This window comes from Chrysoperla carnea, chromosome 5 (assembly GCF_905475395.1).
Source record: "Chrysoperla carnea chromosome 5, inChrCarn1.1, whole genome shotgun sequence".
NCBI classification, from domain to species: Eukaryota; Metazoa; Arthropoda; class Insecta; order Neuroptera; family Chrysopidae; genus Chrysoperla; species Chrysoperla carnea.
In genome coordinates, this window is record NC_058341.1 from 27,632,607 (window position 1) to 27,649,458 (window position 16,852).

Consider the following 16,852-nt stretch of genomic DNA (forward strand, 5'->3'; position numbering starts at 1 on the left):
TTTTTCACATTTTCATTTTAATATTCCTGTGTTAACCTCAGTTAAAAATTTCTTCCATTAATTTCTCTTGAAAACAACTTTTTTAAATTTTTTAATCGGACCTAGGTTATTACATATCTATCTCTATGGGCACGAAAATTGGTAGTCTAATTCAATGAACCAACTTAGAAAATTTTCACTCGGATAAAGATATGACGCAAAGAAGAACAATTAGGCACAAAATTAGTGTAAAATTTTGGAGATGCGGGGGATCGAACCCCGGGCCTTTCACATGCAAAGCGAACGCTCTACCACTGAGCTACATCCCCTATATGTTTAAATAAAAGTAAAAATATAAAAATACTGTTTATAAGACGCTTTTATCATGAATTATATATAATAAACCTATAAAATTAAATGGTAAATTGATAAAATTTTAATGATTTTGTTTTATTTAAAAAACTTAATTTACGTAGTACAATGACCAAAAAACAGTTGTGGTCAGCTCACAATATCCAACTGACTATTTCATGAACAAACAATGTAGCTTTCAAAAATTTTGCATAATTCCAAGAATAATCTTAATTATACGTGGAGTCCAATCTTTATACCGTGAATGTTAGAATAACGCATTTAAAAATAAACACAAAAAATGTAGCAAACATATTGATTTGTTTATTAAAAAAGTAAAAACCGAAATAAAACAGTGAAAATGTACGTATTTTAATAAACGAACATCGAAAACAATTTTATAACTGCGTTTACTTTAGAAAAACATATTAAATATACAAGAACACATTTATAAATAATAAATTTATGATAAACTTTCACAACACAATGACGTTTTGAAAATGTTGTACGAAAATTTTTTATTTTTTTGTGAATTTGTAATTTGTTAAGGAAATATGTTATTTCCTGAACAGATAAAAAATATAAGAAACATTATTTATTATTTGGACTACAATTCTTGTTAGTGAATTTTAAATTCATGTTTTTTTTTTCAACATCAATTTGTTAATTTTTAAGTTTTCTTTTCCTACGGATTGTAGCTGTATGTATAAATATAGTCCAGGCGATAGAATGTATTCATAGAAGCAAAAATTTGTGAGACATCTCCAATCCAGGTTACTATAACTTCAATTATCTAACATCCTGAACATAAAAAGCCATGTTTCCAAATAGAAAAGGGCCGGATTTAAATCCCTTCACTTTTTAAGAGGGTAAAACTATTTTACTGTTCTTGAATAAGATTATACTGCTTGCGTAGCTTATACTTATAATTATACTTAAAACATTCATATTTTTGGAAAAACATAGCCATCTTCATAAATTACACTTTGGGTAGGTACCAAGCTTTGGGTGAATATCTCCAAACGTTTATTCTACTTCACTTTTTTTGTCGAAGCTGTTGCCGTAATCGTCTGAGATGTTTTTTTAATTAAAACTAGGATGGGTGTTGAAGAAATCGATAAAATAAAATGGTACACTGTAAAAAAAAAGGAAGAATCCTGAGTTCGGTCGTATTAAAACTAGCAAAACATTCGTTAAAAAAATCTTTACAAAAGTGAAATATGTGAGTATTTGGCAAAAAACAATTTATCATTTCACTTTAAATTTTACTATTTGTATTATTTTTGAACATATTTATAGGAATGATTACATTTTTATTGTGCGTTATAGTTAGAAAAGCATATACAAACCCAGTTACAAGTATTGACAAAAAGGCATTATTATTTCACAATCTACAAAAGCTTTGAGGAGGTGGAGCAAACAACATATATTCATAGATGTAATACGAACACACAAAAAAGTATGTGATGATATTCTGAATCGAAATACATCATATAACTGCCATCGTTTCATACGAATGTCAATCAATCTTTTTCACAGAGACCGTTTTTAATCTCACTTTTATTTTTGAGTCTGTCGCACTCATTGATGTACTACGGGAAATTATGCAAAAAAACAAGTGAAAACAAACAATTGACTGAGTTAATTATTGAAATACCATGTATAGACAGTGTTGACGACGCAATCGATTGTTTTTGAGGACACTTAAGTAAAGATAGATATCCACTTTTAGAAAGCCACATAATACATATTCATAATTGATATTCCCATATAATACATACTATAAAATTTGTATCTAATTTGCGCCCCCGTGGGTAAAGAGTGATTTTAACAAAAAAAAGTTTCAAATAAAAGTTGTTAATTGTTTTTTAAAACATTTTTTTATATTTAAATTTTTGTTCTGTCTCTAATGGTTTACAAGATGGGTCCTACGACTTCAAGATCCACTTGACCTATGTTGCTCATTTACGAAATCGACCTCACCTTTTACGTCCTGAGCACGCTGTAAAATTTCAACTTGATATCCATTTTCGTTTTTGAATTATCGTGATAACAGACGGGCAGACGACAGACAGACAAACAGACAACCGGAAATGGGCTAATTAGATGATTTTATGAATACCTATACCAAAATTTTGTTCGTAGCATTAGTATTTTTAGGCGTTACAAACTTGGGACTAAACTAAGTATACCTTGTTTTGTTTCATATACATGGTATAACAATTTGTAGATTTTCCCTAATGCATAAATTAATCAAGGAATTTATAGACTACATTTGCAGTTTTAAAGATTTTTTTTTGAGTACCGAAGATTATTATATGCTTTTTACTTATACGTTTTCATACTTAGACCTACTTCTTTGAGTACTGAAAGATAAGCTCAAAATTTCAGTAAATTATTTCGATTTCTTTAAATAAATGTACTATGGAAGTCACTTGTCAAAAATTCTGTAAATATATAAATGTCTATTGAGTTTTTCATTTTTAATGTGACAAATATTGACCATTGATAGTTCATGTTAAGAATTAAATACTATTTATAAACCAGGAGTCATTTATGTATCTGATAATAAATGGATGGTACTCCCATATTTAAAATACCTATTTTTTGTGAATGGAATTATTGTTGTTAAACCATAAATGAAATGCCTCCTTTTCAGACTAGGTCATTCAAATTAAATCAATAAATCCATATATTTTATTAATAAAATTTGTAGTAGCGTTTAAATGAATTTGGATAAGGCGGGACCATTTTGATTTAAACGTATGTTTAAATGTGTGTGATCTTTTCTAGGAAATAAAACCTCTACGTAAAGTTTTTAGTAATATAATACTATTGTTACCTATCTTGTGTAGTCCTAATTCTCTAGGATTTCTACTTTTATGTCACCTGATGTTTTAAGTCGAGAAAAAACATATATCCATGTCGTCAGGAAAAGGCAAAGCACGTAGGCTTTAAATGTTTCGGAAAAAGCAGTAGGTAAGTATAAAATATTATTTATTAAGAATATTTATTCTTTGAAGTATCAATTTTTACAGTTTCCATGTTAACACCGCAATTTAGACTTTACTTAGAAGTACGTTTTGTCGTCATTTACAAAACTGGTTTACAAAACGGTTATCACGTTATTAAGTGTTTATTACATTGGTGTTGATTTTTAAAATTGATAAAAACAATTTTTTATAGCAAGATAAGTAGAAAGTTTTACAGACTAATTTGCAATTCAGTATGCATATATATCAACGGGGATGTAGCTCAGTGGTAGAGCGTTCGCTTTGCATGTGAAAGGCCCGGGGTTCGATCCCCCGCATCTCCAAATATTTTAAACTTTTTGTATCTGGCCGTTTCTTTTATGTACCTCCGTCATGGAAGATCGAAACATTCAAATTTGATAATAGCGAAAAGTCTTAGTATCCTAGCCCCGGTATATGTTTATGATAAACATATTTTCGATTTTATTTGCTTTTCCAAACGTTTTTAGTCTGCCATATAAATTAAAGGAAAGTCATTGGCAAATCGTTTTATGACAAAAAATGGCTTGCAACTTTTTTGTCAAAGTAATGCTAATTCATGTTTGTTGGTCACAAAATTTTGGAGACTCGAAAAATTTGAAACACCAATTTTTCTTCATCAATGATAAGATATCGAAAATTAAACATAAGTTGACAAGTACGTATGTATGTAGGTAGGTACTCCCTTAAGAAAATGCCGGAAGTCTGATAGAAGAACAATAATTTGGGATATATTAATTGCTCTAGGTATATTTCAGCGATTTATTACCACATCTTCAAACAATATAAATTTTTTTGTAAGCCAATAATATATTCTCAGGTCTAGAATCACAAAGAATAATTGTCAAATGAAACTGCCACAAAATCAATGCTATTATATGACATGATGTCTTCACAAAACCCAATCTAAATGAAGATATTATAAAAATGAATTTTGATGTTTCATAAAGTTTGCGCCGCCCGTCTTAATATTATACTTTCTAATTTAAAATTCAATTTGAATGTTTACATTATTGGTTATACCCTTTCATGAATTAACTTATTAAACGAACTATATGAGGTAAAGAATTATACCTTGGCAGTAATGTTTTGTCCTAGACCACGCATTTGTTTGTTCAAAATAATCTATGAGATAGCAACTACTGTATATGAAAACAATTACAAGCAATCGAAAAAAAGGATTTCCTTGTACAGTTAAACTCCTTTATAACGAAATTGAAGAGTCCAACAGTTATGGTCGGTTTATAAGCGATCATTCAAGCGGCCATTATAAGCAAGACGTACGATTTTGTATTATAGTATGGGTACATTGATTGTTTTATATTCCTGACTAATTCCAATGGTACTTTGAAAGCCCATAAGGTACAAAATAAAGTTAATAAGGATCAAAGTAGGGTTTTTAGGGTTCAAAAACGTATTATGATGAGGTTTTGTATGTTTGTAAGTACACGTAACAAAAGTATGTTGGTCATTATAGCCGATATGTCAGCCTATAATTCAAAAGAATTTTGGACTATAGCTAATATATTGTCAATGCCGGTGTTGTTTGAAACAATCACATATTTGTTTATATAGGAATTCAGTGTGAGTCTTTCAATTTTTTCATTCTTACCAGTGTCTCTTTTATTGTTTATTTATATGTTGCACTCGAATTAATAAAAACTTAACGTTAAATGTTGTGAAAGTAAAGTTTCAAGAAAATCTTTATGCATTTTGAATCAAACAAACAGACTGTGCCACTAATTTTATATGTAGCGGTCTAATATTTTAATTATTTTGTTCACTTTTATACATAAGCTTAGCAAAAGGGGAAAAGTAGGGAAGCTGTTACTAGAAGTTCAGAGAAACTAATTGCCTATTAGAGAAAATTTTATAGGATTTATAATATTTCAATTACATACCTCCTGTGAGTATTTAGATTTCCTGGAGTAAAATATAAGGGTTGTCGTCTTGTGTCATGGATCATTTATTTAAAAACACAAATAAAGTTTTTCTCGATCGTTGTTCAATAATTAAATTATCCAAGAAATGAATAGAATATTAAAAAAATAATGTTTCCATCATTTTAAAATACACTTAGGTGTACAAATATAAATTTTGATTCAAGGCATGAAAATCTCTCTTTTATTATATTTTATTAATATTTTACATTTACATATATTTTTTAAATACAATGCCTATGTTATAATATTTATGTCATATATCGTAATGTGTCAGTCACAATTGTTTGAAAAAATAAAAATAAAAATATTGTATATATAATAAATAAAATAATATGTAAAAATAAAAACAAAGAAAACAAATAATAATAAAACAAACAAAAAATATAAATAAAAATATACACAAAACCTACCCACACACACATTAAGGTGGTTCATGCGAAGTGATAATTATTTCTCCCCGGAAAGAAAGTCCCTTTATATGAATTAGTTGGTAGCTTACGATTCAGTCGCGGTGATTGGCAGTGACAGTTTCATGATGAAAGAATCCAATGCTTCTCTAAGTACTTTGTAACTGGCTGTGTGCAAGATTCATCAACCTTTCTTTTTTGAATTTGGCATATTTATCAAAATAATTGTCCTTTCTATATGGGAGCTTGAGACACTATCAATTACTCACGGTAAAACATATAGTGGATCTTATTTTGAGTGCAACCGCCCAAGAGTGCATCTGGAGTATACTATAAGCAATGTTTTAATTCGAAACCTAATGGCATAAGATGATATGACATCTAGTCAGTATTGAAAACTGACCTTTAATTGTTTACTATGATGCTTATCGAAATATCAATAGTTTTCTATTCGCACCGTGTGTGAGTTTTATTGGAGGCGTTTCCATGGTAACGATATACTAATTTAATTATAGAATTGTATGGATGCATATAAAATTGTATGGATTGCATTTTTGACTTACATTGAAAATTTAATATTATTGTGTCACAAATTTAAATAAACAATTATGATAATTTACATTTGAAAAATAATATTTGTGCAATTTGATTTCCTATTTTCACAAGTTTTAATGCATTAAGTTTAATTAATTAGTGTTTTTCAATAATTTTAATTTGACATTTTTCTATAACATTAACATGTAAAGAATTGCAAAACAGCCTCCTTTATTGCCAAAATTTTTCACTGAAAGCGCTGGCATCTATTTTATTGTCCCTACCATGACTACGCACACAACGAATATACTACCTTAATAATAAATATTAAATATATTTTATCAAAGAATATGTATTATAGATATGATAATAATACAACATATTAATAAAACATTTAAATATTTAAATATAGTCATGTTTTTATTTTTATTATATTGTTGTTGTTTGTTGTTGCATTGAAAATAATTGGAAATTAAAAAACACATTATTAGACACTATTAAATAAATTTATTAATGATCATGAATGAACAGAGTTGAATAAAACATTAATTGTGATAATAATTATATTAATATTATTAAACAGCTTCTAATGAGACGTTTAAATGTAATAAATGAAAGTTTTAATAGCAAATTTTACTTCAAAAAAGACATTAGAAATGCAGCATGATTTTTCCTGGCTGTTTTTTGAATTCAAAGTACGAGACTGGGTTTCGTTAATTATGATGTTAAAATTTTTATAATATCTGATGTTGCAGAAAATAAAATTTACTGAAATATATCGTATTGTTTGACCGCTATGCGTGTGTTTTGTGTGTGTGTCTGTCTGTGACATCGTAGCTCCTAAGCGGATGACCGATTTTAATTTTTTTGGTTTCATTTGAAAGGTAATTTAACGGGAGTGTTCTTAGCTATATATCAACTGAGAGTTTAGGGTTCCGTATACGAAAAGACTAAAAAATTGGCGACGATCTTCACAAAGCTTTAAGGAAAAACGTAATTTAATGGAGAGAGATTTACAATACAAATTTAGAAATTTTTTGATAAAACTTGAATCTTCAAGAAATCCATAAATATTAACCTTAATAAAAAAATGCTTAGAAAAACTTTGCTAAACTTTTAAACTTTGATTATATTTATAATATAAGAAATATTAATTTATGTACCAATAATAATTCATCGGAAAACTGCTAAGGAATTTTGAGGTACAAAAAAAGTGTCCAAAGTTTACTAAAAATTCCGTAACGAAATCATATTTATAAAAAGTTTAACAAGAAGTAAAAGTCACAAAAATCATTTTTTCACTTGTAATTCTTTATAAAATACTATATTTTCGTTAAAAATAATGTTTCTATTCAATAATCATCGTTTCAAAATTATCGGATATTATACATATCATATCATACATATCTGATTTAACACATTTCAATAATTCTGGCATATGAATGCTTGGAAATGTATACAGAATACAACTACTAAATTATGTGAGAAAAGTATTTTAACTATGAATAGCTGTTTGTTAACGTCCAGAATATGTTATCCAGTAAATATATTATTATATTATATTCAATGTAAATCGAATACGTTGATATTTTTTAAATTGCTCAATTTAAACAGAGATGCTACTGAAGCCAAGTTCGAGGATAAACAAACATTAAAGGCGTATTCTAATCTAGAATTTAAAAATAAATCCTTTTTTGAGCTATCTTCAAAATGTTTTCCCAAGCAGAAGAGAGGCCATTGTATGGGTCAGGAATCGCTGATTAATCAAATTTGAGTGTAATACGCTATTATATGAAATTTTACTCAAAACTTTAAAGATGCCCGTGTTTCCCTCTAGACTTCTTTTTCAATTTTTCAAGACGGTATTTAATTAATATTTTTTGTTTTTTATTAATATTACAAAATTACCAAAGATGTAGTTTTCACTAGTCATCAACTCAAAGATTTTGGTCGTATGACAATATTGTTATATAAATCTTCTCCTAAATAGTCGCTTGTTTAAATTTGGATTACTCATTAGTTTGACGTCTGAGTCCCCGGTCTAACAGAAGTGGACCAATGATTTCAGTCCAAAGACCCCTGATAAAAAGTATTTGTATGTAATACACTGAATACAGAAATTTTGTATCAGAAGCTATAAAATTTTGTCCACGACGTTGGTAACTGCAGAAAAAGAATTAAAATTGTACCTGTCTTAAAACTGCAGGTAAAATTTATACAAAACTATTCCTCTTAGATCTCCAGTTTCAAGAAATATAAAATAAAATAAAATTTGGAGATGCGGGGGATCGAACCCCGGGCCTTTCACATGCAAAGCGAACGCTCTACCACTGAGCTACATCCCCTGTTATTAAATGTTGCTTATTGATGGTTTTTGTAACATATTACTTTCTAATTGAAACAGGTTCAATATAACATTAATCAACACTGAAATTCATAAAATAACATATAAATATTGCTATGCCCTGATAATTTTTATTGCAATAATATTACATCATACTGATAAGAAAAATTTCAAAAATTAATTTTATTACAAAGATATGGAATTCTTATATACAGTGATTATAGATTTTTAACGTTTAGCTCTACAATTTATTATTATTATTTAATATTTACATAAATTAATTTTATATTCTACAATTTAAAGCTTCTCAACCAAAAAGAGTTGAATTTAAAATGAAATATTAAAATTCGAATATAAATTTCATGAAAAATGGCACCACGAGTTTCATATTTTCAGGTTTTTTAGAATGTAATTTTTCACAAAGTTGTAGATAGGCTTTTTTTCTCTGCCTTTGAAGGCTCCGTATTTCAATGTTTTCTTTTTTTGTCTAAAAATTAAATTTGACAGTTTTCATTTACTTCAAGAGAGTGCCAGTTAAAAATTTGCCAGACATAGAAATTAAGAGCCATTAAGAAGTGAAAAGGCTCACTTCCTGATAAAATCAATCCCTGGTATTTTGACCCCGGCGTGGTAACCTAATATACAACGTCCACTAGGTTAGATTAGGTTAATAGGTTCTATAAATTCTTCTTTTTCGCAAAGAAATTATCAGAGTAATCAGAAAATGGAAATAGGAGTTCCGACCCTTTTTTCTGGCTTAATACCAAACTAAAACCGAGATATATGCAATGACGATGACGACTTTGACAATGACTACAAAGTTCATACCTTTATTATTGTATGAAAAATATATAATACGTAATAAATAATACAATATGCGTTAAATAAACTGGTTTTTATTATTATTTAAGGTGTTTTATGTTATAAAAACATATCACTTAAATGTTTATAGAAAAACGAATATTATAATCATTTGAATAAAATCAGTCAGACAAGCATTCATCTAAATACACTATTTAGGTTTTTGATCTGTACACATTGGGTAAAGTGTGACTACCTTGATGATAATGTATTACCGATCAACCTTATTAACACAGAAAACAAAATTAACTTACTAAAAGGGCACTTACCTAGAGCATGATAAACCATTTGTTTTTTGTTTTCATATAAAATAGAAATAAAATATTTTAAAGCAACTTATTTACTGTTTATTAAAAAACTATTGCGTATTGCATTGTAACACGCTTTTATTAGCTTCTTCATACGTATGTTAGTATGTAACGCAAACTTTGAACATGATTTTGCCCCCTTTCAAAACGTCAGATTAACTCAAAATACGGTATACTTATCAAGGACCGTTGAAGATACAATAATATAATAAGCTTATTTAATTATTTTGATCAAAAATTTCAGGAATGACGTCTTCCATATTTGAAAATAAATACATTTATTTCGCTCCCACCATATTTGTGCTGAATTTTTGATAAATAAATAATGGTCTAAAGAACTTCAAAACACAAAATAATTAATATTAAATTGTTATTGCTATAGTTCACCAAGCCACCTACTCTAAGCCCGAGATGCTACAGACTACAAGTGGCTTTATAGAAATTATAAAATCATTAAAATTATATTCCACGGTACAGCACACTCTGACACTTTTTGCTGAATAATATTTTATGTTTGATCATAAAACACCTATTGAGAACAAAAATGTCTTTATGTAAAAGTATTATTTGTTGAATATTCACAAGAATTAAATTGAATTTATATACAAGTTCAATATGAGTCTTTATCAAAATGGCCTAAGTGATTTAATTAAAGAGTGGTGAAAAAATTGTAGTAGGGTTCAACCATTTTTCTCACTATGCAAGCCAATACATTCAGAAAAAACTATAATGCAAATCCAAAAAAATCGTAGAGCGCATAGGAAGTTCACACAATCCTACTTATGAAAAACTACAGGTACCATTACCTATTCATAAATTGATTGTATTTCTATAAATTAGTGACACATTTGACTGCTCGCTTCCTGTTCGAAGAAGAATATTAAGGGCAAAATTGTGATCATACCGTGCAGCAAGGATAATAGAAACTTATTTTCCATTTTTTTGGTCGTATCTTACTTGGTATAACCTATGGTAATGATTTTTTAGGGTTTAAAATATCTATTCTTACAATACTACCAATATCTATTTTAATATTTACCAATATCTATTTTCTAATCCTAGCGCAGACAAAATTGTAGTTGTTTCGATAAATGAAAACAGATACACCTTCTGTGGTTATTGAAGTGAAAACTTTTTTAGTTTATTTCCCATGTGGGAAATGTGTAAATCAGTCTCCACAGTAAAACCTACAGTATTTAGTACTTTCATTACAAAAATTCCTATTTCACGTAGCTTTAATTTTGTTAATTTCCTAAATTCCACGGTCATTTGTAAATTATCATCAATTAACCTTAAAAAGTATATAGCATAATGGCACGCCATAATTGCTTTGCATTCTTTTTAAAAAGGCATCAGGGTCCAAATTTGGCAAATACTTATATCATCATTAAAATGCATGTATGTAATTAAGAATATTTGTATAATTGGAGAAATAATAATTAATTTGACCTGTTCAATAATTATTACTAATTTCAAACAGAAAATAATTTTATCTTTAAACATATGTTATTCCAAAAAAACAAAATAATAATAATTGTCTTTAGTTATTTATTAATTTTAAAACAAATAGACTTTTATAAAAAATAAAACACATAAAAAACCTTTGATAATTATAAATAAATAACGTTTTAAAACAATATTTACACAATTAATTTTCACTTTTGTTCATAGATTTAAAAACAATGATAATACACTTCAATTGGCAAAAAAAAACTACTTATTTTTCGCTTACTGCTGTATATAGAAGTACAATTAAATCCTTCTTATGCTTTGTGTTTTTGTCGAGAATATACAGGGTGGACCATTTTAATCTATTATGGGTAATAGACCGTTTTATAGTTAACCAATACAAAAAATTACTTAGACGAAAATTGCTTTTTGAAAAGTTTGATGGGAGATGGGAGAGTTTTGGCGAGAGATTGAACTTCGTTTGACTTGACTTTTGCATTATAATGCATTGATGAGACATGGGGTGGGTATATTCACTTTATATTTTCATTTTAAGTTTGATTGATTCCAAACAACGTATTTGATTGATTCAAAAACATCATGTTCCAATATCATCAAATTATCATTAGTAGCGCTATTTTAACTAGCGGTCAATATATCCAAGAAGTTTTCATGTACTCAACCGAAAATTTCATATCTCAATTATCATTTGCCAAATGACTAATCGAAAAAGAGAAATTCGGTAACTATGATTGTGAATACGGTTACGAAAAATCCAGCGATGTTTTGACGAACTTCTTGAAAAATGAAATTTTTTGATAATTCAGACATAATTCGTATTATGGTAGAATTAGTGGCTCTTGCTATATAAGCATGAACATATAAAGTTTTACTGCTATACCAATTTTTACTGCTATTATCATTTAATATCACTGATCTATATAAATCAGTGTCTAATCTCACTCACAATTACAATATTATATCCATAATTCATCGATTAACAGAATTTCTTTTTTTTCATTCTTTTTTTTTAAGTCTATGATTCTTTTTTTTTTATAATTTTAACAAAACCTTGTTAATTAAATATTTTTTGTAAACAACTAAAAAAAAAGACAAAAATATTAAAATTTGTGTGGGAAAATAAATAGCTACCGGCAGAGCACACACATAGGTCTATAACTTTTTTGTAATATACAACAAGTTTATTTACTTACAAAACTGAAAAGAAATAATAAGTTGAGGAGGATTGTGAACATGTAAATAACATTTTATAGATATTTTATTTGCAAAAATATATAAATGTACCCACGAATCTAGAAAAATTGAACCAGCTTCTCATAAGAATCTTAGGACGTTGTTAAAAAACACATCGTAGTCTTTGAACTCTATATCATTATTAAATATTGCACATACAGTGAAAAAATAAAATTTGATTTTTTTGCAAAACAATAACAATATAAGAAATATTGTGAAATTTTCTATAGATATTTGACGTGCTGAGTTCGAATCTGAGCTTAAAGCAGTTCTAGCACATAAAACTTTCGAAAAATGCAATCGTTAATATGAAAATGTAAGGCTTCCCCTATTTTTTAAGTCATGTTACAACGGGGTGCTATATTTTTAACTCCCGAACTAAAAATGGGGTGCTATAAGTTTGACCGCAAAGAGTGTCTGTCTGTGACGGTGTCTAAACGGATAAACCGATTTGGAATTTTTTTTGTTTCGTTTGAAAGGTAATTTATTGGGGAGTGTTCTTCTGGAACAACTAAAAATAGGCGATGATCCTCAAGATCATTTCAGTTAGGAGAAGGTTTTAAGGAAAAAGGTAATTTCATGGAGAGTATTCTTAGATACGTTTCAAGTGCGAACGCCAGCAGATAGTGCCATTGATTCCCCTTCAAAAGTCATTCTGAATTTTTTTTTCCTTTCTGCTTATAAAATGCAATTTTAATGTACACTCTATATTAGTTAAGTTTTATAACTATGTACGATAAATGCATATTATATTATTAATTTACTTTCTGGTGTATCATGACTTCTAATATTCGGAAAAGAGGCATTTTCATGTTAGGAGTCTAATTTCGTTAAAACTAAGGTACTAGTTACAAATTTGAACTCAATTTCGCATTTCACAGTTCAAAATTTCCGAAATTCTGAATAGTAAACTTACGTTTTTTGGTAAAGTTTTGTTGTTGATTGTTTCTAGGCATTTTCATTTTAAAAATTAAATATTAAAACTAATTTCTTCGCAAATGTCTTGCAAGTTAGTTTTGTTTGATATCTTGTTTTTATCTTGATTGTCAATTGTAATTTTCGAATAAGCCTTGCAAGTTTTAGAAGGCCAATACTTATTTTGTACATTATTATTGCATACGACTGTGCTCAATATTTTTTATCGGTATCATGTATTCATGTATGTAAGTATGTTTCTGCTTAGAAGATATATTGTAATACATCATCATATACAAGTTTTTTATTTTTTATCTTTTTTTTTAAAACTCCAACATTACTAGCAAACAACAACAACAAAGCCAAGCATATAGTATTTATTATATGTTGACATTGTCACATCCACTTATGATGACTGTTGTGACTTTTTCAAAAAAAATAAAAAAGTTATTCAACTTGACGAAGAACTAAACTCTCTTCAAACCATCATCAACATTGTCATATTTATGACAGACACACACAGACACATATATAGACACAAGAGTAAGCTAACTATCTTCTTTTCAGAATCGTTGTATGTACAGAGTGATACATCCAAAAAGCTTCTAAGATACACCCCAAAGAGGACATTTTATTTGAACTATAATTTAAAAATTATTCGTGATCATTTTATAGGCAACTGTTTTCGGTAAGTACCTAATTAGTGAGAGATAGAAGAACTCTCACTTTTGGAGATCAGGATAAAAACTAAAAAAAGGAAGGTTTCGGCATCTAGTTCAAAATCGTAACAACGCGAATAATCAGGAGGGGTGGGGAATGCAAGCTATAATGATATATACATGAAAAATAGGTTTTTGGCCGATATCTCGAAAACTGAAATGAAAATGAACAAATAACGCTCAATGTGCCGAATTTTGATATTCAGAGCCGTATTTCTTGAAAAAAGGAGAAACGATAAACAATTTACACTTATTTCTTCAATAGATCAACATGGATGGATGTCCATCATTGTCCTTAAAATTTTTTACCTAAATGGTCTTTCTGCAGCAGACGTCTGTCTTTTCCTCGCTAAAATTGGGTCATGAATGAATTATTGAAAGCCAAATTTACTCTTATTTTATGAAAAACAACTTACTGGTATAAATTATTCTTCTATCTCTTATCGGTTAAGTACTTGAATTGATTATTTAATGACCGCGAAGACCTAAGTCAAACTGGAAGGTTGATTACGTACTCCTTTAAACTCAATAATATTTATCAAAACTAGTTTTTTTATAATTTGTGTATTTCGTAGATTTTTAGATCTACCGATCAACATGACGCACCTTGTAAATTACATTAAAAAAAAGGTTTTAACTGTCAGGCTCTCTAGCTTATTTTATAAACAAAAATATGCAATATCATTTTATTTACAAGGTTTTTGTTGTTTAGTTAGTTAGAAAAATATTTCTTGAATCCCGAATGTTTATTTATTTATATTCTGTTAATTATTGTTATTCATTATTATTATGATAGAAATATTATAAACAATTTGTGTGTTTGAATTTATTAATTATGACTGACATTTATAATTGTTGCAATTTTTCTAACTTGAATACCTGTTGCATGGGATAACGTTACATTGAATGTGTTGCTTATAGTGGAATTGAGAAATAATCCTGCCGAAGTAGTTATTTATAGGGAGTTTATTTGGAACTCTTGGTTTAACCAGTAGAATTTACAAAAATGTTGCTAATTTTTTGAAGTTGGGAATAAAATCAGTTTATTTTCTAAATATGCTCTTTTAATCTTATTAAACTTTCGGGTATCAAAAAATTGCTTAGGTATCTTAAACTAGTAAAACAATCATTGTTAAAAATGTTTGCAAAAATTGGAGATGCGGGGGATCGAACTCCGGGCCTTTCACATGCAAAGCGAACGCTCTACCACTGAGCTACATCCCCTGTTGTCATTTGCAATCAGTAAAAAATTTTTCAATTATAAAAAAAAACCATAAAATTGATTGTTTTATTTCTATCCGCTTGGTGTGTGTATTAAATTTTTATAACATTGATAAGAAATAATTCATTTACATTTTTACATTTTTTTCGCAAAGCAGCAAGTAATATATTTTGAACAATTAATTTATTTGGAAGTTATGCAGACCTTGATCGCTCTAATAAAATATTTGTGCTTATTTGTTTGGTTGGCGATAAAATATATGAGCTTCACATATCGCAAAAAAGAAGGTAGTACAGCCAGTAATTTCAAAACTGCTACACATGATTTCTTTAAAGTAGGGAATATTTTCTTTAACCTGGCAATTTTTTTCTTAATCTAATTAAAACAAATATTCTTGAAGCGAAATGAATTTCAATATAAACAATTTGAATGATACAATAAAGAGAAATTTTTTGTTTTTTTTTTACTGTTCTTGAGCCAAGAGGGTCCCTTTTTGAGTATTAATATTTTTATTGAAAATTATCTTATTATAAAAATCGTTTAAATATTGAGGCTCTTTAAAAGTGAAATTTGGAAGAATAAATATCATTAGGTACATTATATTTCTTGAGCTATATTATAGACGGCCTTTCTAGAAATGATACTAGCCATAACAATTTATTTTTATGCGTATGTCATCCTATATTAGAAGATTCGTAATATTATGAAAAGCATTATTCTGGTTTAAAATGCGTTGCATCTTAGGAGCACTGTTAACATTTTGGTAGATAAAAGATTAACATCTCCGTTGCAACTATATATGTATAAGTTTTTCGAATTTCTGTGAAAAAATTTATAAATTTTTTCAGCAATGAATTGCCACCACATAAGGATGCAATAATTTCAATAATTATTACATATTTTAAAATTTTGTCTCAATTTGAAAGGAGGCAATATCATTAATAAAATGAATAATGACTGTTATCTTACTATAATTTAAATCTAATTTAATCATTGATGTTATTGATGAGATAAGGAATATTTTTAGTCACAAATAAACGAAATCCTAGTTGGTAATGAGTAAGATAGATTTGAAGAGCGCCACATTTTCTTGTGCTTGACAAACGCAGAAGCTCTGATCATTTTGGAAAGATTTGGATTAAAATGTAGTAAGTTAAAAATATATCAAAGTGTTTGAATTTTAAAAACCAATTACCGTGAAAAATAATTCCAAATCAAATTTTATACATCTGAAGTTTTTCTCAAGCTTGGATAATATTACAGAAAGATTCCACATACTAAAGGGAGAAAATGATGAAAAACAAAAATTCTTCAATATCTGACATCATCAGTTATACATTCTCCAAAAAGAAATCGTTGCCGATTACAAAAATTGTTTTTAAATGCTAGAAAACAGATTTTTACACTCCCACGCAGATACAAATGCTAAGCTTTTTGCATTGTTAAGAGTATTTTTGCTACGTTTGAAATTTGCATTTTGTTTGAAATTTTCAATGCTTATTTTTCCACAGCTGATCAAATGTCCCAAGATTTCCAACAAAGATTATGTTGTCGA

The 16,852-nt window shown here is 28.2% G+C and overlaps 4 non-coding genes across 4 annotated transcripts; 1 reads left to right on the forward strand and 3 right to left on the reverse strand.

Annotated features, from left to right (window-relative positions):
- Positions 1-236: 236 nt before the first annotated feature.
- Positions 237-308, reverse strand: Trnaa-ugc. The gene has a single exon. It is a non-coding gene; the product is annotated as a tRNA-Ala (tRNA).
- Positions 309-3,574: 3,266 nt separating this feature from the next.
- Positions 3,575-3,646, forward strand: Trnaa-ugc. Its single transcript has one exon. It is a non-coding gene; the product is annotated as a tRNA-Ala (tRNA).
- A 4,852-nt stretch (positions 3,647-8,498) lies between these two features.
- Trnaa-ugc lies at positions 8,499-8,570 on the reverse strand. Its single transcript has one exon. It is a non-coding gene; the product is annotated as a tRNA-Ala (tRNA).
- A 6,657-nt stretch (positions 8,571-15,227) lies between these two features.
- Positions 15,228-15,299, reverse strand: Trnaa-ugc. Its single transcript has one exon. It is a non-coding gene; the product is annotated as a tRNA-Ala (tRNA).
- Positions 15,300-16,852: the final 1,553 nt, after the last annotated feature.